The following is a 26,803-nucleotide window of genomic DNA, read 5'->3' on the forward strand; positions in this document are numbered from 1 at the left end:
ATAAATGGGATTTACCTCAGGTTCTCAATGTTTGACTGACCATTTTCTGGGTAAACATGACAGGCTTAAAACAGGGCTGTCCAACCTCAGGTTTTTATTGAAACAGTAGACAATATATTTTGATTTGCCATTTTAGAGAGAGCTCTGTGGTAGCTCAGCTTTCCTTACTAAAGTATTTATGTAAATTTCTATGCTTGTAGGAGGGCAGTGTAAATCACATTGTGTCTGCATTTTGGACAGCCCTGGCATAAAACATTCTCTTAGGCAGGAAAAAAAAACACAGCAGCAAAATAAGTATTTATTCACTTGGTCTTCTATCTGAAAATTGTTACTCATCCTAAGTGCCCCTACCTCTCACAGTATGCCTATCCTTTCTTTGATCCTCCTTGTTGGCTCAATATAGAAAAAGAAAAACAAAAGTCCTAAAGCCATTATCACAAAGAAATCTCTTGTGGAGAAGCATTGAGGCATTCTCACTAACAGGTATATACAAGTATGCCTAGCTAAAGTAGTAGGGCACCCTGAGGGAGAAATTGGGGTGGCATATGTCACAAAATCTAAATCACCACCACCATCACCTTCACCACCATTTTCCCTCGGACTGGAATGAATACAACCCATGACCCTGAACCTGTGAGCCTTGGGAACAATAAAACTTGCAGCCTCATCATCCTGGGAAGTACCACCTTTGGAGATGCCTCTTGGCAATTATTCCTGTAAGTATGACAGCCACAGTGTCACATGACTCAGAAAAGGGAGCTTGTCACCAAAGGCCTTGCCACTAGTAAGTGGTTCAAAATCAGAAAGTGTTATTATTTCATCAGTGGAAATGACAGTAAAGAGATATTATCATTTGCTTTGCCACTGGATCCTGAGGATCATAGGACCTTCTATTACTTCAAAGAAAATTGAGCTTTTTGAATGATTTCACTAAAACAGTAGTAAGACCCCAAGTTTGGATCCTATGCTGATCCTTTGAAGCTGTGTGATTCATTATTTATAGTTGATGTTTAAGCCTATTTATCAACGAATGTGTTGAATGCATAGATAATGTGCTTAGATGAATTCAGCCAAAGTTGAGGGGACAGCTTGCATATTAATTTACAGTCATGATACAAAAAATAAAACCCCATTAGGCTAGACCAATATAACAAGATAAGGTGTAATCAGAGAAAAATATGAAATCTAACACTATGAAAAATAGGCAGACATTATGATGAAACTGATTAATCTTACTTAAAGGGTAAAAATTATACTCCAAATTGAAAACTGTCCCAAAGGAGAATGTATTCCCTCAGTGAGGTATGTGTTTCCCTTTAATGGGAATCTTTAAGTAAAAGCACTTAATATCTTATTGGAAAAATATTACTGTTCAAATTTGTACTAAACTAGAATACTTTTAAAGTCCCTTTCCACTCTGATATCAGCCCATAATGTTACATCTTGTGGAATAAATCGTTAATATGAGAACATTCTCGACTAATTCTTAAAATACATATAATTCTGAAATAGTATGAAATAAGAAGTATTATGAAGTAAAACAATTGATTTGATTCAACTTAGCATTCGTTAAATTCATGTAGATATTGAATACTTTGTTCATTCTAGGGAGAGGTATATAGAAAAAAAAGAAAAGAAAAGAATAGAAAAGGGACAGGGCATTGTCCTGAAATAATTGATAACCTTATTAGGTGAGAATAGAAGCATGTGAAGATATAAGCAAAGTTTCCAAAATGCATGGAACCATTCAATGATCATTGGATCACATGACTGAGTTTTATAGGCTGTTATGAAATGGGTGAAGTAGTACCTCCAACAATCAAGTTTACATCCCAGGCATGCATAGTTTTATCAAGTAATTCTGGCTCTGGAAGCACTAACATTTCTATTAAATATCTGTGAGGTGTGAAAAGAACAGAACTTAGTACTTCCAGGAGTTTCTACCTGAATGGAAAAAAAAAACTACTGCTAGAAGGTGTCTTTCATTCTTTGCTTAAGACACATTAACCGCATAGTCCAAGGAGGTAGTTTGCTTTTGTTTTTTTGGGGATGAGGCAGATTTGGTTTTGTTTACTTTTTTTTCTGTAAAGCTCAGTCTTTCAAATGAATTTTTACTACATATAGAACCTAGGCAGATTTCTCCTTAGGAGAAATTTCTCATTTGGAGGTTTGGAGTTTTTTTTCAGCCTATCCTAATTTCTACCTTATGTACTATCTCTGCTTCATATTGAAAATAGTGTCCAGCCGAACAAGCTGCATTATCACTTGGGCTCCCTGGACTCCAGTTCAGTAACTACAGATGGAAAAATCAATTCTGAGTTTATTTTTTTAACCATCATAATCTGATCCATATCAACCTGGGGTTGTTGTTAGAAATAGTTATGCTGTGAATAAATATATCTGAATTAAAGAATATGTGTACAGTGTGCCATAGTGAAAAGATAACTGACTTTAGACTCTGTAAGGCCTGGGTTCAAGAACTGAACTCTGATATATGAATATTCTGTATGAGTCTGAGTATACCCCTTAAGCTTTAAGTACTCTGGACTGCTCTCTCTGACAATTGTGGCATAGATAGTGCTGACCTTCATTACTGATAGAGTGGGCTCTTTATAAGAAGAGGCCCTTTTTGGTTTTGTTTATTTGTTTGTTTACTTTTTTTCATTTCTTTGTACCTTGAGGGCATGGTGCTAGCTCAGACATATAGTAGATGCTTAATAAGTGCTTGTTGACTGTTTACTGAGTGTTCTCTAACAGTAAAATCACAGGTCTAGTTCCCATATCCCAATAATATTCAAATGATCTTTTCATTTAATTAACATGGCAAGTTCCTGGACTGGCAATCCCATCCACTAAAATAGATCTTATCTCATCTATAGCTTCCTGAAAAGTCCTAAAACTTCACTTGTGGCACAAAGAGCATAAGTGACTTGCTCAAGGCCACATTTGATTCAAATTCTTCCCAACTGCAAGCCTAGCATTGGTAGGTTCAGAAATTGAAATCTAAAAGGGAATTCTGAGGTTGCTTATTTCAACCCTCTTTCTAACAAATGAGGAAATAGGCCCAAAGAGGTTACATTACTTGTCTAACCAAGGTAACATAGTGACAAAGGCAAGATACAAATTCATGTCCTCTGATTCCAAAGCTAGCAATCTTTTTGCTGTATGACACCATCCCCTTTATCCACTATGCTCTGCTATTATTACATTTCTGTAATAAATGTAATATAGAAACTCAAAAGTTCAAATCATCATATATGGTAAAATATGCAAATCAAAGAAAAGAAGCCTGGTGTAGTAGAGAGTAAGGCAGTCTTAAGTCAAAAAGTCCTGAATTCAAATCCTACCTCAGATAGAAGAACAAATGAATGCATGCATAAATATATAAATTAAATTAAACAAAAAGTTAATAACTACTTTCTATGTGACAAGATTTATACTAAGCATTAGGATTAAAAATACAAAAGTCAAGGAAGCGCCCAACATGAAGAGGTTTACATTCTGAAAGAAAGAGTAAGATAACAAATGGTGATTTTTTGATGGTTTTGGAAAGTTAAAGGAATACTAGTTAGGTGACCATGAACAAGGCACTTAACTTCCCACTACACTAGTCAACTCCCTAAGGTTATAAGCTATCTATATGCAACAAGGCATATCATCGGTAGGGCTTCCATTGCTGAAGTTTCATCTATATGTGAAGAAAGACAGAGAAGGAAAGAGAGGGGAGAGAGAGAGAGAGATGGAAATAGGGAGAGGGAGAGAGAGAGAGAGAGAGGGAGAGAGAGAGACAGAGACAGAGACAGAGAGACAGAGACAGAGAGAGAGACAGAGAGAAAGACAGAGAGACAGAGACAGAGAGACAGAGACAGAGAGACAGAGACAGAGAGAGACAGAGAAAGAGACAGAGAGACAGAGACAGAGAGAAAGGGAGAAAGACAGAGAGAGACATAGAGGCAAACATATACACAGAAGGGGGACAAGAAGGAAGGAAGGAAGGAAGGAATGGAAGAAAGAAAGAAAGAAAAAAAGAAAGAAAGAAAGAAAGATGGAAGGAAGGTAGTAAAAGAAAGAGAGATTGGGAAGGAGAAACTTGAGGAATTGTTTTGGAAAAAGAAAGTTGTAGCGGAATGAAACTTGTTGATAAATTGGCAAAGATATTAAAGACAACATGCCATTTTGTCAGCAGTTAAATAAACCAGATGTTCAAGAGTTCAAAAAACCCTCAGGAGTCATCCTCCTGATTACAGGATCTCACTTTAAGTACCTTAGTATACTCAGGGGCATATTTACAGGAGGGAACTAGAGCTTACCATTTCTGCTTATTCTGGGACCCTGTATCTAAAGACCCGTGGTAATAACACATGGGAGAAGATGCCAACACCAGCTGTGAAAAGCTGCAAAAGAACATACTCAAATTGTCAGGTGGCTGACCCATTCCACAATCTAATGAATTACACAGTGCTCACTAATGATATATCTGTGAGTCCTGGGCTGCTGCTTAGTAATGTAAAGAAAGAATCATAGACTTGTGAAATCATAGATTGTAGAAGTACAGATATCGTTGACATTTACATGAAACTGCACACATTTTTCAAAGGGTTTCCTCATTTTTATCTCATTTGCTTTTAATAAAAGTTTTGTGGTAGTGAAAAGCACCCTGAACTTGAAGCCAAAATCAGCTATAACTTTAATTATGGCTTTGATTCTTGTCATCCATATAACTAGGAGAAACTCACCCTTTCTTGGGTTCTGGTTTCTCATTTGTAATAAACAAACTAACAAATAAGTAGATAAATGAATGAATGAAAATGAATTTGGAAAAATAATTTTAAGGTGACTTCTATCCTATAATCATATAATTGCTGCTTTGAAAATGTACCCAGGAAACAAATCTTAATTGTTAATAGTTTTTCTCCTTTCCTAATGCAATTCTAGGGCAGGCCTGCACAAACTGCGGCCTACCTGAGGCTTATGGCCCTAGACGTCTTGAGGTAGCCAAAGCATACCTCTACATACAAAGGATATTTTCCTCTACATTTTTCACAGGCCACCCAAAATCCTTTGGTGGGCTGCAGGTTGTGCTGGCCTGTACTTGGGAAATCCACAAGAAATGACTATGGTTACCCTTCCTTTCTTTTAAAGATCGTTTATACAGCTGCCCATGACTATTTGCGTGATTTGGCCCAGATTCCCTACATAAAGATGAAAGACACAAAAATGAATAGAGACAGTAGGAGCACCCCTTCCCAACCCCGATATAGTAGGAGCACCCCCTTCTAGCCCCTGTATAGTAAGAACACCCCTTCCAACCCCAATACTCACTAGCAATTGCTGCTGCAAATGGTAGGCTCAGTATTTGGGGGCAGATGTATGCAAAGGTGAGAGTATCCTTGTAAGCCAAATCAAAGTGAAAAAAAATAAGGATTGGTTCATAAGTCTAAGAAGGAGAAAATTCTGCACTCAGCAATTTTGAGGAGGACACATTCCAGAGAAGGTCAGAGATTCTGATCTGAAAGTATGAAAGAGTTGCAGCATTGTAAACCTTCCTACATAAGAAAAGTACAAAGATCAGTACCTCAACTATAGGGGCCCTGTATCGATCTGTTACATGGGTGGCAAAAAGTAATTTCTGAAATTAGCCCAGATATGAGGACAATGATGGCAGTGAGAATATTTGTGTTATGGAGTGAAAGAAAGCTATGATAGAAAATTGAAATATTAACATGGAACCATGCCTGCAAGTAAGTTCCTGGCAAGGGATTAATGCAACAGAAAGGGGGCTGAGAAGGAAGCTTCCATGTAGAGAACCCATCCCCATCTCCTTCTCTTTATAGCCCTACCCAGGGGAGAACTGTATACTACAGATACTGTGAACACTGGGTAGAGAGGAGTAATTTATAGCTTTAAGGACATGAACATGAAAATATTTTGTGTCCTTTACTCTGTAAACTAGACTTGAATTTGTTTTGAAGCCTTATGGTTCTTTTCCTACTAGAATAATATAGTTATCAGGTAAGAGACTATATATAGTAAAGCACAGAAGAAGAAGAAGAAGAGAGGAATGGTCTATTGGTTTCTGGGGATGGAGTGGGTGAGGGGGAGGTGGCACATATTTTGAAGATGCAACAGAGAATATCCCAAGAATTATCAATAGAGATGACAAATAAAAATTAGTCTGAACTTCAACATACATATTGATTCTCCCTCAACATACCCAGCTTCCATGGACTATTCTTCCATCCTCACAATCTCAGTCAAATACAAAGATGGTTATAACCAGATCTTGCCATCACCTACAAATGTACTACTTCTATGTTCAAGAACTTTGAGGGGCAGCTAGGTGGTGCAGTGAACAGAGTCAGGAGGCCCTGGAGTCATGAGGATGGGAGTTCAAATCAGGCCTCAGACACTTGACACTTATTAGCTGTGTGACCTTGGGCAAGTCACTTAACCTGATTGCCTTCCCTTCCCCCCTCAAAAAAAAGAATTTGAAATGCCCATTTCTGAAAAAAAATCTACTGGCTTTTGACCTCTCCATCTGCCTTTTTTTATATAACCCTATTTTTCATAAGCACCACGGCCTCCAATTTCTTGGCCCCTTGATTGTCTCCCATACTATCTCCCCTCCATGAGCTACTGTTTCCTCTTCTCCCATATTTGGTGAACCAATTCAACTCTGCACTGTCCTCTCTTGAATCTTCAGCACCCTTTTCATATCACTGATAATGCCCAGCCAAGCCTTAGTCTTCAAGCATTCCCACCATTTGCCTCCTTAGCTCCTACACACTTACTACTGAAAGAAGACAGAAAAAATTAGCACAATCATTTTGACTGAGTCTAGTACAAATTTGTGTTACATAACCTCACTGCTGCTAGGCAATCCTACTGCATCTCCCTTATCAATTCACTATCCCACTCCCCAATGGCTTGGGCCATTTTATTCTTTCCCACTTCCCTACCCCCACCCAGTCAGACAAAAACAAAACAAAACAAAACAAAAAAAGAAACTTGCCTCATATTTTGTAAGGAAAAAGTGAGGGCATTTGCTGTGAAGTTTCTCTTCTCCCTTCTTTCTCATTTTCTATCACTCAGGTCCCTTTTCCTACTTTCTCCTCTTTCACCTCTGTCTCACGTGATGAAGTGACCTTACTCCTTACCAAGGATAATTCCTGTCTTGTTCAAGTGATCCCATTCTATCTCATGTCATCTAAAAGATTACCCCTTCTGTAAAGCTCCCTCTTTCACGTATGTTAAATCTCTTCCTTTCTACTGATTTGTCTTCCATATCTTGCAAAAGCCTTTATTTGATTATTCCATTTTCACTTACTATCATCCTATTTTTCTTCTGTCCTTTGTGGCTAAACTCTTCAAAAAGGCCATCTGCAATAGATGCATCCACCTTTTCTCCTCTCACACTCTTCTTAGTCCTTTATACTAAAACTGCTCCCTCCAAAGTGATTTTGGTCTCTTAGCTATCAAATCTGGGGCAGTTGGATGGCACAGTAGATAGAGTACTAGGCCTGGACTCAGAAAAAACTCATCTTCCTGAGCTCAAATCTGGCCTCAGATACTTACTAGCCATGTGATCCTGATCAAGTCACTTAGCACTCTTTATCTCAGTTTCCTCATCTGTAAAAATTAGCTGGAAAAGGAAATGGCAAACCATTCCAGTATCTTTGCCAAGAAAACCCCAGATGGGGTCAGGAAGAGTCAAACACAACAGAAAATGACTGAATAATGAAAGTTACTAAATACAAAGGGCCTTTTCTTAATTTTCATTCTCCTTAATCTCTCTACAGCCATTGACACTATCGATCATTTTCTTATTGATACTCACTTCTCTCAAGGTTTTTGGGGACACTACAATTTCCTAGTTTTTTTTTTTCCTATCTCTATGAGTACTCCTCTGTCTCCTTTTCTAGATCCACCTCCATCAAGACTTCAAACCATAGATGTCCCTCAGGTTTCTGTCCTGGGTCCTCTTCTCTTCTCCCTCAACACTTTTTTTTTACTTAGCTATCTCATCAGCTCCCATGTATTTAATTACCATCTTTATACCACTGATATTCAAATTTACCCATTCTGCCCAAATGTCTCTGTTGACCTCCAATCTGTCATCTCCAACTCCCTTTCAGACATGTCAAACTGGATATCAAAAAGATATGTCAAACTCATATCCAAAACGAAACTCATGATCTTTCCCCCTAAATGTTTGCCTCCCTTCTCGCCTCCCTTTTATTATAAAGGGCAATATTATCTTTTAAATCTCTCAATCTCACAATCTAGAAATCATCTTGTATTCCTCACTACCCCCCTCCCCTTATCTAAGCTGTTTCCAAGGCCAGTCAGGTTCACCTTGTGACATCTTGCAAAGACAACAGCTTCTCTGATGCCACCACCACTACCACTCTATTGCAGATTCTCATCCCTGCATGCCTGGATTATTGCAAGGTCTTCTGACCTCAAGTCTCTCCCCATTCAAGTCTATTCTACATTCAGTAGCTCAAGTGATGTTCCTAAAATGCAGGTCTAATCATCTCACAGCTCCCCTTACTCAGTAAAGTCCAGTGGCTTCCTATTGCCTCCAGCAACAAATACAAAGTTCTCTGCTTAGAATTCGAAGAGTTTCAGAACCTATCTCCCTCGTACTTTTCCAGTCCTACACTTCACTCCCCAACACAGCCCTTCAATCTAGTGTCACTGGCCTCCTGGCTCTTCCATGAACAAGACACTCCATTTATCAGCTCCAGGCATTCTCTCAGGCTGTTCTTGATGACTAAAACATTGTCCTTCCTCTATTCCAACTACTGATCTCCCTAGCTTCCTTTAAGTGCCAACTAAAATTCCACCTTCTACAGGAAGCCTTCCCCAACCCCTCTTAATTCCAGTTTTTTTTCTCTGTTAACTATTTCCTATTTATCCTTTATATAGCTTGCTTTGTATATATTTGTTTGCAAGTTGTTTTCCCCATAATATTGTGAACTCCTTGGAGGGGGGGCATGGCAGGGACTGTCTTTTTCCTCTTTTGGTATCTCTAGCTCTTAGCCCAGTGCTTGGCACATAGTAGATACTTAATAAATGTTGATTGAGTGCAAAAGACATTCCCAGAAGAAAGCTAAAAATATTACCAATTTTCATAAAGCATCAGTAAGAAAACAAAGATTAAAGGGTTACAAGTTGTAGTTTCCACATACTTGCTCACTGAAGGCAAATTGTAGTGACTTATTTGTGCTCTAGAAGAGATAAACTGGCATAGTACTTGGGGTGTTGGAGATGAGATCTTATAAAGAATCATTCTAATTGAAAGACAAATAATTTCAGGGCTGGTTACACCTAGTTCTGCTATCAATAAATACCTCCAAAAGGTTATTAGTCTATAATCATCTTATCTTTCAAGAAGAAAACCAAATAATCACTTACTAGTGGCTCACCTGCCCAATTCTCAACACAGACACAGACACACACACACATACACACACACACACACACACACACACTTTCTCAACCCCTGCACATAAAATAATTCAATCAATCAATCAATGATCAAAGTACAAATAAGCAAATTATGAACAAATAAACAAGTAGATGAATGAAGAGCTAAAAACATAAATAGATGAATGGTGTAGAGAAGTGATTCTTCATCTTTTTGCAATTGTGATCTCTTAGGCAAAACAGTATGACTTTTAATGTGAGAAGGGTAGAATTTATAGGATTACTAAGGAAACAATTTGAAATAGTTATCAAATATTGAAACAAAAAAATAGTTTACCTATCTCAAATCAATAACCCTTGGGATGAATGCTTGACATAGAATCAGTATCCAATTTAAATCCTTATTTTCCCAACTACTAGCAATTTGGCAACATATAATTTGTTTGAGCTCTCTAAGCCTGACTTTCTTTACCTATGCACTTGAAACAGCTATTTTTATAAATGAATTAAATAAAATATATAAGGAATATCATAACTATAATGAATATGTGAATTATTATTATTATTATTATTATTATTATTATTATTATTCCCTTGATCTACATGGTACTATGCCCACGAGGGTTGGGAAGCCACAGACACAAGCTCACAGGTAGCCCTCTAGGTCCTATAAATGAGGTTCTTTCACTGCTGAATTTCACAGAACAAATCCTTAAGGGGATTTATTCTGTGAAGTTTGGATTCAGTCAAAGGGTCACCCATGGAGAAGGAAATGGCAAATCACTCCAGTATTTTTGCCAAGAAAACCTTAAATGAAATTATGAAGAGTTGGACAGGAATGAAAAATGACTGAATAGTAATATGTACTTACAAAAACATATGTGGGCTCAAATAACTATATGTGTACATATGTGTATATGTCTTTCTATGTGTAGAAATGTGTGTGTTGCATGTGGGAGAGTCTTCTGATTCCAAGCTAAGTGCTCAATCCACTGTGTCACCTAGTATAATGTGAAGGTAGAATTCATGATTTCAAAGAAAATCATAAATATGCCTGAATGGGTCAGAATCACAGGATATAAGGAATTCTCTAAGTAGAAGGCAGAGGAATGAAAGCATTTATTCAAGCTCCAAAGTAGCAGACCCATGGACCAGTATCCCCAATTCGATATCCTGGACAAAAGCTTCTGGCCCAATAAATCTGTCTCACAATAGTAGCCAGGAGGTTACAGAAAACCTTTATGACAGTAAGCTAAATCATATTCGTGCTCCACCTGCAATGCTAGGGCCTTCCAGAAAGAAGATTATCCTTTGGCCTCAAGCCCTTGCTCAATAGTCTCCTGTCTGTACTGCTCTCAGTAGCACCTGCTGCTTCAGCTTCTTCTGCTTCTGCTGCTGCTGCTGCTGCAGCTACTGCTTCTGCCACTCCTCCTTCTCCTGCCTCCACCACGTCTCACTCTTTTTATACAGTCCTTAGATGTCATCCAATCAACTAGAACATCATCTGAGCTACCAGAACATAGGTGCGTACTATTGGCTCTGGTCTTAGCAATTCCCCTTAGGACTTGGGGGCTTCAAGCCCACATAGGCTTAGCACCCAAGTTACTTGTAATAACTGTAATATTTTTTCTAACAAATAACAAATCATTTCCTGGTTATTCTGATAGTTTAATCTCAAATCATTCTTATATTAATAATGAATCCTCTCCTATTTTATTATTTTCATTAGTTTCTTGGAATTCTACTATTTTTTTCTGATTGTTTTGTTGACATGGACATCCTGATAAAGATACTTCCTCTATGAATATACATCTGCAGTTTTTATAGATTTAGAGAGTTTTCTGGGTTACTGAAAGCTGAAGTGATGTGCCCAGGGTCACAAAGTCAGTATGTGTCAGAGGCATGAACTAGATGAAGGTATCTCTAACTCAGGATGCAGGATCCCTCTATCTACTTTATCTTTCACCTCTTTTCCTGCCTGTTAAAATATAATAAATGTCATTTTAAGGATATTTTTTGGTACTTGACATGTTCAATCCTTCTCAGTTCTTTTCTTTTTTTTTCTCAGTTTCCTTATATTTATTTTTTGAATTAAATAGTGTTTTATTTTTCCCCAGTTACAGATCAAGAAAAATTTCAACATCCATTTTTACAAGATTTTGAATCCCAATTTTGTTCTCTCTCCTTCCCTCCCCCCCCTTCTAAAAATGGTAGGCAGTTTGATATAGTTTATATATGTTTTATCAGGTAAAAAATACTTCTATACTCATCTCAGTTGAGGAAGAAGAAACAGATGAAAAGGAAAAAAAACATAAGAAAGAATAAAAGAGAAAAAAATGCTTAGATCTGCTTTCAGAGGCTATCAGTTCTTTATCTGGATATGGATAACATTTTTATTTTATGAGTCCTTTGTACTTATTTTGGAACATTGTATTGCTGAGAAGAGCTGAGTCTTTCATCGTTGATTATCACAAAATATTGCTGATACTGTATACAATGTGTTCCTGATTCTGTTCATTTCACTTGTCATAATTTTATATATTTTTCCAGGTTTTCTGAAACCTACTTGTTCATCATTTCTTATTGCAAAATAGCATTCCATTACATTTGTATAAGACAATGTACTGTTAATATGATTTGAAGATTTTCTCCACCCCTTAATAGGCCTATGTGACCTGCTTTAAACTTGAGTAACACAGAACCCTAAGTCCCATGAGCCTGGGTCACTAGGGTTGTGATGCCCTCTGGCCCTGAAGAAGGGTATATAAGTTAGCATTTTGCTTTGGGGCTCACTCATTGGAAGAGTGTTCATGTCATTTAGCCAGGTGATACTTGGTTTTGTTTGTACAAAAGATTTTTAACTTAATGTGATCATAATTACCTATTCAACATTTGATAATCCTCTCTATCTCTTGTTTGTCATCATGAATTCTTCACTTCCCCATATATCTGACAGGGAGACTAGATCTTGCTCTTCTAATTTGATTGCTTCATTGGCTATGGTACCTTTTAGCAAGATATACTTTCCTTCCTTAACTTTTTTTTAAAATTAGGTAGATTTTTTGCTTTTACTTTGTTTAAGATCAGGATTGCTGCTCCTGCTTTTGTTATTTCAACTGAAGCAAATAGACTCTGCTCCTGCCTCTTACCTTTTCTCTGTGTGTGTTTCTCTGCTTCAAGAGTGTTTCTTACAAGCAACATAATGTAGGGCTCTTGTTTGTGATCCAGTATGCTATCTACTTCTGTTTTATGGGAGACTTTATCCCATTCACATTCACAATTATGATTACTACTTGTGGATTTCCTTCCATTCTGTTTTTCATCCTGTTTGTCCTTTCTCTCCTTTTAGTCTTTTCCTCTTCATCAGTGTTTTGCGTCTATCTAATATCTCCCTTGATCTGACATACCTTCTCCAGGCCTCCTCCTCCATTTACTTAATCTCTTCCCCTCCTACTTCCCTGTTGGCAAAGATAGATTTCTATAATCAATTGATTAAGTATATTATTCCATCTTTGAGCCAATACCAAGGTGAGTAAGGTTCAAGCCATGCTAATCACACTCTCCCATCTTCCCCTCCACTATAATAGTTCTTTCTCACCTCTTCATGTGACATAATTTACTACATACATCACCCTTCCTTTCACACCCATTGTACTCCTTTTCATAATTTATTTCTTTTTATTTTTGTCATTCACTCAAATTCACCTTATACTTGTACCCTCTTTCTGTGGTATATTTCTTTTTACTGTACTGTTAATGATATAATTTTAAGAGTTAGAAGTATCAGCTTCCCCTGTATGGATGTAAACAATTTAGCTCTATTGAATCACTTACATTTTCTTTTCCTGTTTTGCCTCTTTATGCTTCTCTTGGGTCTTGATATTGGAGACCAGTGTTTTGGTGTAGTTTTGGTCTTCTTACGAAAGCTTGAATTCCTTCTATTTCATTGAATAACCATTTTTTCCATTGATGTATTGTGCTTAAATTTACCAGATAAGATATTCTTTCTTGTAACTTTAGATGCTTTACCCTCTGTGATATCATGTTCAATGACCTCTAATCTTTTAATATTGCAGGTGTTAAGTCCTATGTGATCCTGAATGTGACTTCCCAGTATTTGAATTGTTTCTTTCCGGACACTTGTCGTATTTTCTTTTTTGACCCAGTAGTTCTGAAATTTGTCTATAGTGTTCCTTGGGGTTTTAAATTTTGGGATATTTTTTCAGAGATGATCAGTAGATAATTTCAATGTCTTTTTTGCCCTCTAATTCCTGGACATCAGGGCAGTTTTTATTGATAATTCATTGAAAAATACTATCCAGGTAAATGGCCAAAAGATATGAGCAGGCAGTTTTCAGAGGAATTAAAGATATCTATAGTCATATAAAAAAACATGCTCTAAATCACTATTGATTAGAAAAATGCAAAACAAAACAACTCTTAGGTACCGCATCTCTCCTGTCAGTTTGGCAAATATAACAAAACAGGAAAACGATAATTGCTGGAGAAGATATGGGAAAATTGGAACACTGTTACATTATTGGTGGAGTTGTGAACTGATCCAGTCATTCTGGAGAGCAATTTGGAACTATGCCCAAAGCGCCATAAAAATGTGCATACCTTTGACCCAGCAATACCACTTCTAGGGCTGTATCCCAAAGAGATCATATAAGTAGGAAAAGGACCAGCATGTACAAAAATATTTATAGCAGTTCTTTTTGTGATGGCAAAGAACTGGAAATCAAGGAATGCCCATCAATTCGGGAATGGCTAAGCAAGTTGTGGTATATGAATGTAATGGAATACTATTGTGCTATAAGAAATGAGGAGCAGATGGACTTCATAATAACCTGGAATGACTTACATGATCTGATGCTCAGTGAGGAGAGCAGAACCAGGGGAAAATTGTACATAATTACAGACACACAGTATCTATGATGACTAACTTTGATAGATTTGGCTCTTCTCAGCATTGCAAGGTTCTAAGACAGCTCCAAAAGGCTCATGATGGAAAAAGCTATGCACATCCAGAGAAAGAATTAGGGAGTCTGAATGCAGATTGAGGCAAAGTATTTGCTCTCTCTTTTTCATGGTACGTTCCATTGGTTATAATTCTCCTTTACAATTTGACTACAATGAAAATAAGTTTAATGTGAAGGTATATGTAGAACCTATACCAGATTACATGCCATCTTGGGGGGGGGGGTAAAAGGGGAAAAGGAGGGGGAGAAAATTTGGAACTCAAAAATTTGTGGAACTGAGCATTGTAAACTAAAACTAAAAACTAAAAATAAATAAATAAAACTTTCCAAGTTCTCCTTGTGATCATTGCTTTCAGGTAGTCCAGTGATTCTGATATTGTATTGGATCTATTTTCCAGGTCAGTTGTATTTCCCATGAGGCATTTTGCATTTTCTTCTTTTTTTTTTTCAATTTTTTGAATTTGTTTGATTGTGGAGTCATTAACTTCCACTTGCCCACTTCTCACTTTTAAGCTGTTTTCCTCAGTTAGTTTTTTGTACTTCCTTTTTCATTCAGGCAATTACACTTTTTAAAGAATTGGTTTCTTCAGTGGCTTTTTGTCTCCTTTTCCATTTGATCAATTCTACCTTTTAAACGGTTTTCCAAGCAGTAGACTCTTCTTTTGTAATTCTCTTGCATCATTCTCATTTATTTTCCCAATTTTTCTTCCACCTCACCTATATGATTCTTAAGCTCCTTCTTGAGCTCTTCCATGAGTTCTTTCTGGGCTTGAGACCACTTCCCATTTTTCTTTAGGGTTTTGCCCAAGGGTGTTTTGACATTGTTGTACTCTTCAGAGTTTGTATCTTGGTCTTCCCTGTCACCATAATAACTTTCTATGGTTAGATTCTGTTTTGTTTTGTCTTATGCTTCTCTCTCTCTCTCTCTCTCTCTCTCTCTCTCTCTCTGTCTCTCTCTGTCTCTCTCTGTCTCTCTCTCTGCCCCCCTCTCCCTCTCCCTTTGTCCCCTCCCTCCTTCTCTCCCTCTCTCTTTCCTTTCTTTTTGGTCTTTTTATTTTTACTTTTAATTCGAGCTCTGTTTCCAGGGTAGAAGTGACATGGTCTCAGACTTCTTTTGCTAGTGGATACAGGCCATGGATATTTACCTGGTGTTGTGTTGATGTTACTCTGAAGTCTTAGTGGTGGTGTCTGGTGTGTTCTAAGGCCTGGTGGGGTATTTCTGCATTTCCCCATGGCTACACTAATGCAGATGGTGGTCTGGCCTCTGTAATCTGCCTATTAGCCCATGGCTACACTGAAGCATGGGCGTGGCAGGTGCTGGCTTGCAGGTGCCTGTTTGCTTAGGCACAAAGTGTTGGAGTCTCCGTATTTGCCTGGGGCTGTGATGAAACAAGTGGAGTACTGGCCTCTGGAGGAGGCCTATTTGCTTGGGGCTACACTGGTGATGGTAGAAGAACATGATGGATCTCACACCTGGAGTCTGCTAGTTCCCCTGGCTATGGTAAGGCATAGGTTGGTGGGGGGTCCTGGTGTTGGCATTTGCCTGCTCTAGTATGCTGAGACTCAGGATCTTCTACTGAGCTGGAGCTTGCTGCTGGCTAGCTGGAATGCTTCCCTCCTGGGCTGTGCTCTCCTTTAACCTGAGTGAGATGGCCTTTCTTGCTGATCCTCCAAGTTCGTTGGGCTAAAAGATCGTTTCACCCTGTCTTTCACTGGTTCTGTTGTTCAAGGGTTTGTTTGTGGACTCTATGGTTGATTGGAGATGAGTATGGGATAGTTACAGCAATTTAACACTTACTCTACCATCTTGGCAACTGGAAGTAGACTAGCCAGTTCTTTTCTAAAAAATGCATATCATATTGACTGAATTTTCATGCATATTTGGTAAAATATATATAATCAATGCTACTAACATTAATGAGGATGTATATTACATTGAAGAAGTTTACTGTACTATTCTATGGCCCTAGACCATGGAAGATCTGGCATTACACATTTTCCTCAACTGATAAGTTTACACGCTGAGCCCTTGTCCTTCTAACATCTTCAGTGACATTTAACCAATCCTTTCTTTTACATCCAGCAATGCTCAGACTTATATAGTGAAAACCATACTTCACTTAGCTGTGGATCTGTGATATGCCAATAACTCTGACAATCCTAGGTAACAAAGATATGAATTCAGTTCTGGAATGTTGCTCCTTAGTACCACATACTACCTTTCTGAAAGAGGGAAATTCTGATTCTAAATGAAACACAGAGCTTCTATATACCATCCTCATTCTGGTCCATTCATGCATCATTGCCAGGAAATGAAGTATTCCATATAGGCAGATTTTCCAGATAACTGAAGCATTCTCATGTAGTTAACATAAGAAAAAATAGATATGAGGACACTTAAAAATAACATGCAATCTAGATCAAAACATCAGAGCAACATGATTAACTCAAAAAAAATCTAGATAATGTGAGATCATACTGGTTAAATTCCATCCTTCTAAGCAGCTTGGTTTATAATCTCAGAATCATTCTTTGCTCCTCTCCTTTCCTCACTCCACATAGCCAGCCATGTGTTAAATCAAGTCATTTGTTATTTTTTTCTTTTAAATTTATTTATTTTTAGTTTACAACATTTAGTTTCACAAGTCTTTGAGTTTCAAATTTTCTCTTCCTCCTTCTCCTCCCCCTACCTCACCCAAGATAGCATGCAATCCAATATAGGTTTTACATATGTCTTCACACTAAATATATTTTCACAACAGTCAAGTTGTAAAGAAGAATAATAGCCAATGAAATGAGAGAGAGAGAGAAAGCAAATAGTTTGCTTCAATCTGCATTGAGATTCCATAATTCTTTCTCTGGATGTGGGTAGCTTTGTCCATCATTTCCATCATTTCCAACTTTTGGAGTTGTCTTAGAACCTTGTAATGTTGAGAAGAGCCACATCTATCTAAGTCAACACAGATACAATGTGTCTGTAATCATGGATAATATACTCCTGGTTCTGCTCCCCTCACTCAGCATCAGTTCATATGAGTCTTTCCAGGTTATTATGAAGTCAATCTTCTCCTCATTTCTTATAGCACAATAGTATTCTGTTACATTCATATGTCACAACTTGTTTAGCCATTCCCCAATTGATGGGCATCCTCTTGATTTCCAGTTCTTTGCCATCCCCCCAAAAAAACTTGCTATAAATATTTTTGTACAAATGGGTCCTTTTTCTCATTTGTATGATCTCTTTGGATATAGCCCTAGAAGTGGTATTGCTGGGTCAAAGGGTATGCACATTTTTTTGGCCCTTTGGGCATAGTTCCACATTGCTCTATAGAATGGTTGGATCAGTTTACAACTCCACCAACAATGCATTAGTGTACCTATTTTCACACACCTTCTCCAGCATTTATAATTTTCTGCTTTTGTCATATTAGCCAATCTGACAGGTTATATGTGGTGCCTAAGAGTTGTTTTGATTTGCATTTGCATTTGGTTTGCATTTGGCTAAATCATAATGATTTAGAACATTTTTTTTCATATGACTATATATATCTTAAATTTCTTCCTTTAAAAACCGTCTGTTCATATCATTTGACCATTTCTCAATTGGGGATTGACTTATATTCTTATAAATTTGAATCAGTTCTCTGTATATTTTAGAAATGAAACCTTTATCAGAGACATTGGTTATAAAAATTCTTTCCCAATACTCTGCTTCCCCCCTAATCTTGGTTGCAATGGCTTTTTTTGTACAAACACTTTTCAATTTAATATAATCAAAATTATACATATTGTAACACTCTCTAACTCATGTTTGGTCATACATTATTCCCTTCTCCATAAATTTGACAGATAAATTATTCCTTGCTTTCTCAGATTGCTTATGGTATCAGCCTTTATTCCTAAATCATGGACCCATTTGCACTGCATTTTCATATATTGTGTAAGAAATTGGTCTATGCCTGGCTTCTGCCATACTATTTTTCAAGTTTTCCCAGAAGTTTTTCTTAAATACTGAGTTCTTATACTAGAAGTTGGAGTGTTTGGGTTTATCAAACAGTAGATTGCTATAGTCATTGACTACTGTGTCTTGTGTACCTAACCTATTCCACTTATCCACAGTCTATTTCTTAGCCAGTACCAAGTAGTTTTGATGACTGCTGCTTTATAGTACAGTTTAATATCTGGTATGGCTAGGCCACCTTCTGTAGCTCTTCTTTTCATTAGTTCCCATTGTGTTCTAGACCTTTTGTTCTTCCAGATTAAATTTTATTATTTGTCTAGCTCTATAAAAATTTTTTGCTAGTTTAGTTGGTATGGCACTAAATAAGTAAATTAATTTATGTACAATTGTCATTTTTATTATATTAGCTCAGCCTAACCATGACAAATCTTGTCATTCATACATCTACACCATTGCATGTGTCTATCCCCTTTTTGTGCTCACATAGTCACTATCCTACTCCAAGTCCTCATCAGCTCTCATCTAGACTATTGCTGAGCCTCTTAATTGGTCTTGCTGTCCCAAGTGTTTCACCATTCTAATCCCTCTTCTACAGGGATCAAGGAAATTTTTCTAAAATACAGGTCTGAGCATATCTCCACACCCCCAATAACTCCAATGGCTCTTTTTTTTTCTAGGATCAAGTAGAAATTGCTCCATTTGGCATTCAAAGCCCATAATAACTCATCCCCAATTACCTTTCCTACTTCATTATTCATTATCCTCTTCTACACACACTATAAATTTAGTCATTTATCTTCTTATAGTTTCTTATACAGGACAATAAAGGTCCAGAATCTCATGACCAGAATGCACTCCCTCTTGATTTTCATCTTTTAGGAGGCCTATAGTTTCCTTCGAGTCCTACCTTCCAAGTAAAGCTGTTCTTCAACTCCTCCTCCCACCTTCAAACAAACATCTCTATTTTATATCATTTTTTCCTATATTCAGCAGTATTTCCCCTGATTAGATAATAAGACTCTCAAAAAAGAGGGGCTATTCCCTTCTGTCTCTAAATTCCTAGAGTCTAACACTGGTGCTAGTATGTAGTAGACACATAAAATGCTTATTGATGGAATGATTACTTGATATTATTATAAAATAACGTTTGATTTGTAAGACAAAGGCAAAATCTGGTTGCTATGTGATGTAGACCAACTTAAAAAAAGTATTGTAATTACCCATGACAGAATAGGTGAACACACAGTAAGTAAATAAGCTGAGATCTGAACTCATTCCTCCAATGCCAGAACCAGAATTCTTTCCATTACACCACATGGTCTCTGAAGGATAAACTAATCACCAGGGCCTCAGTTCTCATCATAGATACACACCAGTTCCCTCTGATGTAATGTGAGAAGGTTGTATTGGATAGCATCTGTCATCCCTTCCTAATGTAAAGTGGTCAGTTTCTTCATCTACAAAAAGAGAAAGTTAGACTTTGTTATTCTGTTACTTCTAGTCATGTCCAGCTACTTGTGACAACATTTGGGATTTTCTTGGCAGAGCTACTGGCATGGTTTGCCATTTCCTTTTCCAGCTCATTTTATGGATAAGGAAACTGAGGCAAACAGAGTTAAATGATTGCCCAGAGTCACAGAGCTAGTAAGGATCTGAGGCCAGATTTGAACTCAGATCTTTCTAACCCCATATCCTCCAGGTTCCACACTATTTGTTTTGGGCAGAACAAATTTGCTTCCTGGGCCTTAGTTTCCTCATCTGAAGAATGAAAGCACTGAACGTGTGAATCTTTTAGGGCCCTTCCAGTTACTAGCTTAGTGTTTTCTCCTTCCTTTGAGTCTTTGAGATGGATGTCTTTGCATATTCTGAAATATGAAATCTTCTTCAACTGTAGCTCTCCTGAACATTTTTTAAAGAGTGCTTTCAAATTCTATAGTAGATATGAAAGTCCCTCAGAAATGTCTAAGAGTACAATAGAACACTCCCCACCCATGAATATGCAATGCCTACTAAGGTCAGTGGTGCATATGCTTCCAAATTGTGGGAAGCAAAGCTTTATATACTTATGTTTCACAAGTTACTGAGTCACCCAAGAGAGTATCTTAGAAGCACAGGCTGAACTGAAATATTTATTTCCTCCTAAACTTGTGATACCCTACAGCTTCTATACACACTTAAAGATCTCAGACAATTACAGCAGCTGGATCCAACCCAAGTCTCAAAATGGATAAACTTCCCAGTTGAATACAGTAGTTGTAATAATGCATTTTGAAGCTGTAAGAAAGGAATGGAGACCTGAGGGCCCTGAGTCCTGAGTTTGAATTTCCAGTATGTCTTTAAATGTTTATATAATCTGAAACAAATCCCTTCACCTCTTTTTGCTTCAATTTCCTCCTTTGTAAATGTCAGAGTTGTATAAATGCTCTCTAATATTCCTTACAGGTCTAACATTATGTATTTCAGTGTCTATTTCAATCAATTAACAAACATTTATTAAATCAAATCAGCAAGCATTTATTAAGCTCTTGCTGTACGAATGACTATACTAAGCCCGGGGGAACATGAAGATTGCTTAGCCCTAGCTCTTGTACTGTGTGTGGCACATAGTAGGCACTTAATAGATGTTAATTGATGGCTTGAATGATAGAAGAAAGAAATAAACTCTTGCCTGCTTTCATGGTCCTCAAAATTTAATTTTGGGATGTGGGGGATATGAGTCAACGTACAAACAATTATTTAGAGGCAGCTGGAGTTAGCAAGATCTGAGGAAAAATTGACCTTGACATACAAGCTATTTGACCATTATCATATCACTTAAAGTTAATGAGCCTCAGTTTCCTCATCTTTTAAAATATGGATAATAATAGCACTTAGCAAACTTTATCACTATACAAATGATAATAATTATCTACTCTGAACCAAGCATTGAGAATAAGAATGCAAAAAAAATCTTCCTTCTCTCAGTGGGTTAACTTTCAATCTGAAGAAGTTAAGATATACATAAGTAAATTCATATAAAGCATATCCAAAAAAGTAATTTGGAGGAGGGAACTTGGAGCTGAGAAGATAAAAAAAAACACTACAGGGGGCAGATCAAAGATGGCAGTTAGAAAGCAGGAACTAGTGTGACCTCCCACCAGGTCCCTCCACAAACCTCTAAAAATGGCTCTGAACAAATTCTAGAACTGCAGAACCCACAAAATAGCAGAGGGAAGCAGGGCTCCAACCCAGGACAGCCTGGATAGTCACTGGGTGAGGTCTATTGTGCATGGAGCTGGGAGCAGAGGGGAGCAGAGCCCAGCGTGGGTGGCAGCAGGACCAACCAGAGCAGGAGACAGGCATAATAGGCCCTAGCACCCTGAATCAGTGAGCTGTGGCAGTTGTCAGACTTCTCAACCTACAAACACCAAAGACAACAGAGAAGGTTAGTAGGAAAAGCTGCAGGGGACAGAGTGAAAGGAGTTTGAGGTTCTGCCACTACCTTGGGAGCAGTGGGGGTGGTGCAGCTACAGAACTACAGCTGCACTTACTTCTGGCCCCAGGCCCACCTGGTGGGAGGAATTAAATGGCAGATCAGAGCTAGAGTGCAGAGCCTGCTTAAGATCTGAGTCAGGTCCAGGTTTGTGGTTCTTGGGGGAGGAGGAGTGCTGGTGTGGCAGAGCTGAATGTATGGAAATTGCTCTGAAAATGACAGCACATCCCCTCAAGCTTGGAACAAAGTACTCTTTACTCTATAAGGAGTCATACCCTGACAAAAAACTCAAGGGTCAAGTAAGTTGGCTGGGAACATGGCCAGGCAACAAAAACTCAGACTTTGAAAACTTGTTTTGGTGACAAAGAAGACCAAAACATGCAGCCAGAACGAGTCAACAAAGTCAAAGAGCCTACATCAAAAGTCTCCAAGAAAAACATGAACTGGTCTCAGGCCATGGAAAAGCTCAACAAGGATTTGGAAAAGCAAGTTAGAGAAGTAGAGGAAAAAAAATTAGGAAGAGAAATTAGAAGGATGTGAGAAAACCATGAAAAACAAGTCAATGACTTGCTAAAGGAGACCCAAAAAAATACTGAAAAAAATACTGAAGAAAACAAAAACTTAAACAATAGACTACCTCAAATGGCAAAAGACCTCCAAAATGCCGATGAGGAGAAGAATGCCTTGAAAGGCAGAATTAGCCAAATGGAAAAGGAGGTCCAAAAGACCATTGAAGAAAATACCACCTTAAAAATTAGATTGGAGCAAGTGGAAGCTAGTGACTTTATGAGAAATCAAGACATTATAAAACAGAACCAAAAGAGTGAAAAAGTGGAAGACAATGTGAACTATCTCACTGCAAAAACCACTGACCTGGAAAATAGATCCAGGAGTGATAATTTAAAAATTACTGGACTACCTGACAGCCATGATCAAAAAAAGAGCCTAGATATCATCTTTCAAGAAATTATCAAGGAGAACTTCCCTGATATTCCAGAGCCACGGGGTAAAATATAAATTGAAAGAATCCAAGGATCGCCTCCTCAAAAAGATCCCAAAAAGAAAACTCCCAGGATTATTGTCTCCAAATTCCAGAGATCCCATCAAGGAGAAAATACTGCAAGCAGACAGAAAAACAATTTGAGTATTGTAGAAAAACAATCAAAATAATACAAGATCTAGCAGCTTCTACCTTAAGGAATAGAAGGCCTTGGAATATGATATTCTGGGGGTCAATGGAGCCAGTATTAAAACGAAGAGTCACCTACCCAGAAAAACTGAGCATCATGTGCCAAGGCAAAATATGGATTTTCAATAAAATAGAGGACTTTCAAGCTTTCTCAGTGAAAAGACCAGATCTGAATAGAAAATTTGACTTTCAAACATAAGAATCAGGAGAAGCATGAAAAGGTAAACAAGAAAGAGAAATCACAAGGGACTTACTAAAGTTGAACTGTTTTGTTCACATTCCTACATGGAAAGATGATGTGTATGATTCATGAGACCTCAGTATTAGGGTAGCTGAAGGGCATATGCATATGTGTGTGTGTGTGTGTGTGTGTGTGTGTGTGTATGTATGTATGTATATATAATGTATATATAGACAAAGGGCACAGGGTAAGTTGAATATGAAGTTACGATATCTAAAAAAATTAAATCAAATTAAGGGATTAGAGAGGAATATATTGAGAGGGAGAAAGGGAGAGATAGAATGGGGTAAATTATTGAGCATACAAGTGGCAAGAAAAAGGAGTTCGGAAGAGGGGGATTTGACCTGAGGAGGGAATACCATATATATTCAATTGGGTATCTTACCCCACTGGAAAGAAAGAGGAAGAAGATAAAAAGGGGGGAAGATAGAAGGGAGGACAGATAGGGGGAGAAGGTAATCAAAAACAAACACTTTCGAAAAGGGACAGGGTCAAGGGAGAAAATTCAATAAAGTGGAATAGGTTAGGAAGGAGCAAAATATAGTTAGTCTTTCACAATATGAGTATTGTGAAAGGGTTTTACATAATGATACTCATGTGGCCTATGTTGAATTTCTTGCCTTCATAGGGAGGGTGGGTGGAGAGGGAAGAGGGGAGAGAATTTGGAACTCAAAATTTTAAAAACAGATGTTCAAAAACAAAAACAAAAATATTTTCACATGCAACTAGGAAATAAAATACACAGGCAATGGAGTGTAGAAATTCATCTTGCCCTACAAGAAAGAAAGGGAAAAGGGGATGGGAGGGAAGTGGGGTGACAGAAGGGAGGGCTGACTGGGGAATGGGGCAACCAGAATATATGCCATCTTGGAGTGGGTGGGAGGGTAGAAATGGGGAGAAAAGTTGTAGTTAAAACTTTTGTGAAAATCAATGCTGAAGACTAAATATATTAAATAAATTAATTTTAAAAATTAAAAAAAAGAAAATAGCCTTTTTCCTAGCTTTAAAGTTCTTCTAGTGAACCTCAGTTTAAAAATCCATCAATACTGGATATCCCTATAATTTTTGTCCTAATAAAACTAACTTTATCAAAGTTAAAAAAAAGACCGCATATAGAAAGAGGTATCTGATCTGAGTCTTGAAGGAAATAAGGCATTTGATGAAGCCAGATGTCTCTGAGACCATTGGCCGGGTGGTTTTTATTGGGTTGAGGTTAAGGGAAATAAAAAATCAATTGCAAAGATATGAAAATAGATCAATCAACAAGCATTTATTAAGTACTTATGCTTTTCCAAAAACTATCCAAGACACTGGTGATAAAAAGACAAAAAATCCTGGCTACCAAGCATCTTTTATTATACAAACACACATGTATGTGTGTACCTGTGTAGCCACACAGCTAATATATGAAATAAATACTAAGTAACTTTTTCGAGGGCACTTCTAGCATCTGGGGAGATCATAAGAAGAAACCCTAACTGAAAACTTTCTTGTGCTTGACCTACAAAATATTGACTAGGACATTTTTATCCCAGGGAGATTAAAAAGAAAGAAAGAAATTGTGTTGGTTGGTTTTGAGATAAGAGACACAGGGTTATCTATTTGGTGAACCAGTTTTAATAAATAGACAATCACATTTCAAAAATTATATGACAGGACATAAAGGAAAGTGTGTGGTGCTGTATTTTTCTTGAAAGAATTTCTGAAAGGTCTTTAGTGATGCAGTTTTTGCTTATATGTGTATAATGTTTTTAAGTTGCTGACATACTTTCTACCTAACAACCCAGTTTAACAGACAGTGTAAGTTTTACTATCTTCTTTCTACACATGAGGAAAAAAATGAAGTTCATTAAAGTGAAAAGATTGATTCAATGTCACATAGCTAATCGTCTGGAACAAAGACTTGAACCCAAGAGCTTCCCACTGAGTTCATAGTGCTTTCCATTATTCCTTACTAACTGATTTTTTGATGTTCCTATTCCTATGGTTGACATGACTTTAATAAATGGCCCAACGAGAAATATTAAGTAAGAACTGGTGCATATCAGGGAATCAGAAGAATAGAGCAGGTGTGTATGACCTGTTGCAGAATGAAATTAGCAGGATCAAATGAACAATGTAAATGATGGCCACTAAAAAGAAAAGATCACTTGAAGCAGTTTGACTAAGTAATTTAAAGAGAAAGAAAACTTGTTTATTTATTTATGTATGCATGCATGTTGATAAAACTTTGCAGACCCCTCCCGCTTCTACACAGGAAAGAAAGGCGGGGAAGTAGTGTGGCAAAACATTTTACGTGATGTTAGACATAGTCACTGAATTTGATGTTATTGTTTAGTCACCTTTGTTATTGGATAGGGTCTACTTTATAGTAGGGAAGAATGAATTATTATTTACAGAAATTATTGTCATATCAGTTTAAACAAGGAGGTGCAGCATTGACCCACAATATTCCATAGGCTTTCTAATTCTCCAAAAAGAGGCTGGTTTAATCATCCCACCTGCACTAATTTTTTGCAGGTTGAAATTTTCCCGAGGGGCAGCAATGTGACGACTATTTTTACCCTTAATCCACTCTAGTAATTATTATCATTTTACTGCTACCATCCAAATTATAGTTCATGAGCCCCAACTTGCCTATTTCCCATTAATAAATCTTTCACTACTACTCAATCATAAGTAAAATATTTACTCTGAATGAAAACAAGACATATAATATTTACATAATCAATGGTACTGTCCCACCAATATACATAATGTATATGTGAAAAGTAAGATTATACATGAAATCTCACTATATTAAAGAACATATTGGCTCAATGAAGCCAAAACTCTGAAACTGTAGAATTTGGTGTCTTATTTTTGTCTGAAGCAGTGTAAGTGAAAGTTGCCCATTGAGTGTAGCTTCCATTTTAAACGAATGCTTTCAAATCTAAGCTAAAGTTGAACCACAGTATATTTGACTAACACCTCATTAGGTATTACCTTTCCTTCAGAGTAGTTGACCTGCTGGGTTGCTCCTTTGATTTTTTTTTCCTTTCTGTTTCCAATCTTTATTTCTACTCAGTTAGTCTTCTTCCTTCATAGCAACTGCTGTATCTCTCACTTCCAGCTTCAGGCCTCCCTGATGTCCTTTGCTGAAGAAATGCTATGCTGATTAAAAAGAAAAAAATACCATGATCTTTATTCTAAAGCTGGCAAAATCTTCTCCAACTCTGCTCATTTGACATATTCTTCTTCCTCACCTCTAGCCAACAGTTAGGAATAAAATTGTCTTTTGTCTTTTCTTCTCCCATCTGTTCTATTTTTCTTCAGAGGCTCAAAAGATAATTCATATCTCTCATAAAGCTACCCTGTCCTGAATTATTGGACTGTATTATTTTGTATCCTTTGGGATTGAGAAGTGTACATTTCTATTGACAATCAAATATTCTCAATCCAAATGCAATTCTTTAGGGCTCAATTTACTCATCTGCAAAATGAAATGATTGGAATGGATGGCCTCTAATACCCTGTTAGCTCTAAA

This window comes from Trichosurus vulpecula, chromosome 6, assembly GCF_011100635.1.
Source record: "Trichosurus vulpecula isolate mTriVul1 chromosome 6, mTriVul1.pri, whole genome shotgun sequence".
NCBI lineage: Eukaryota > Metazoa > Chordata > Mammalia > Diprotodontia > Phalangeridae > Trichosurus > Trichosurus vulpecula.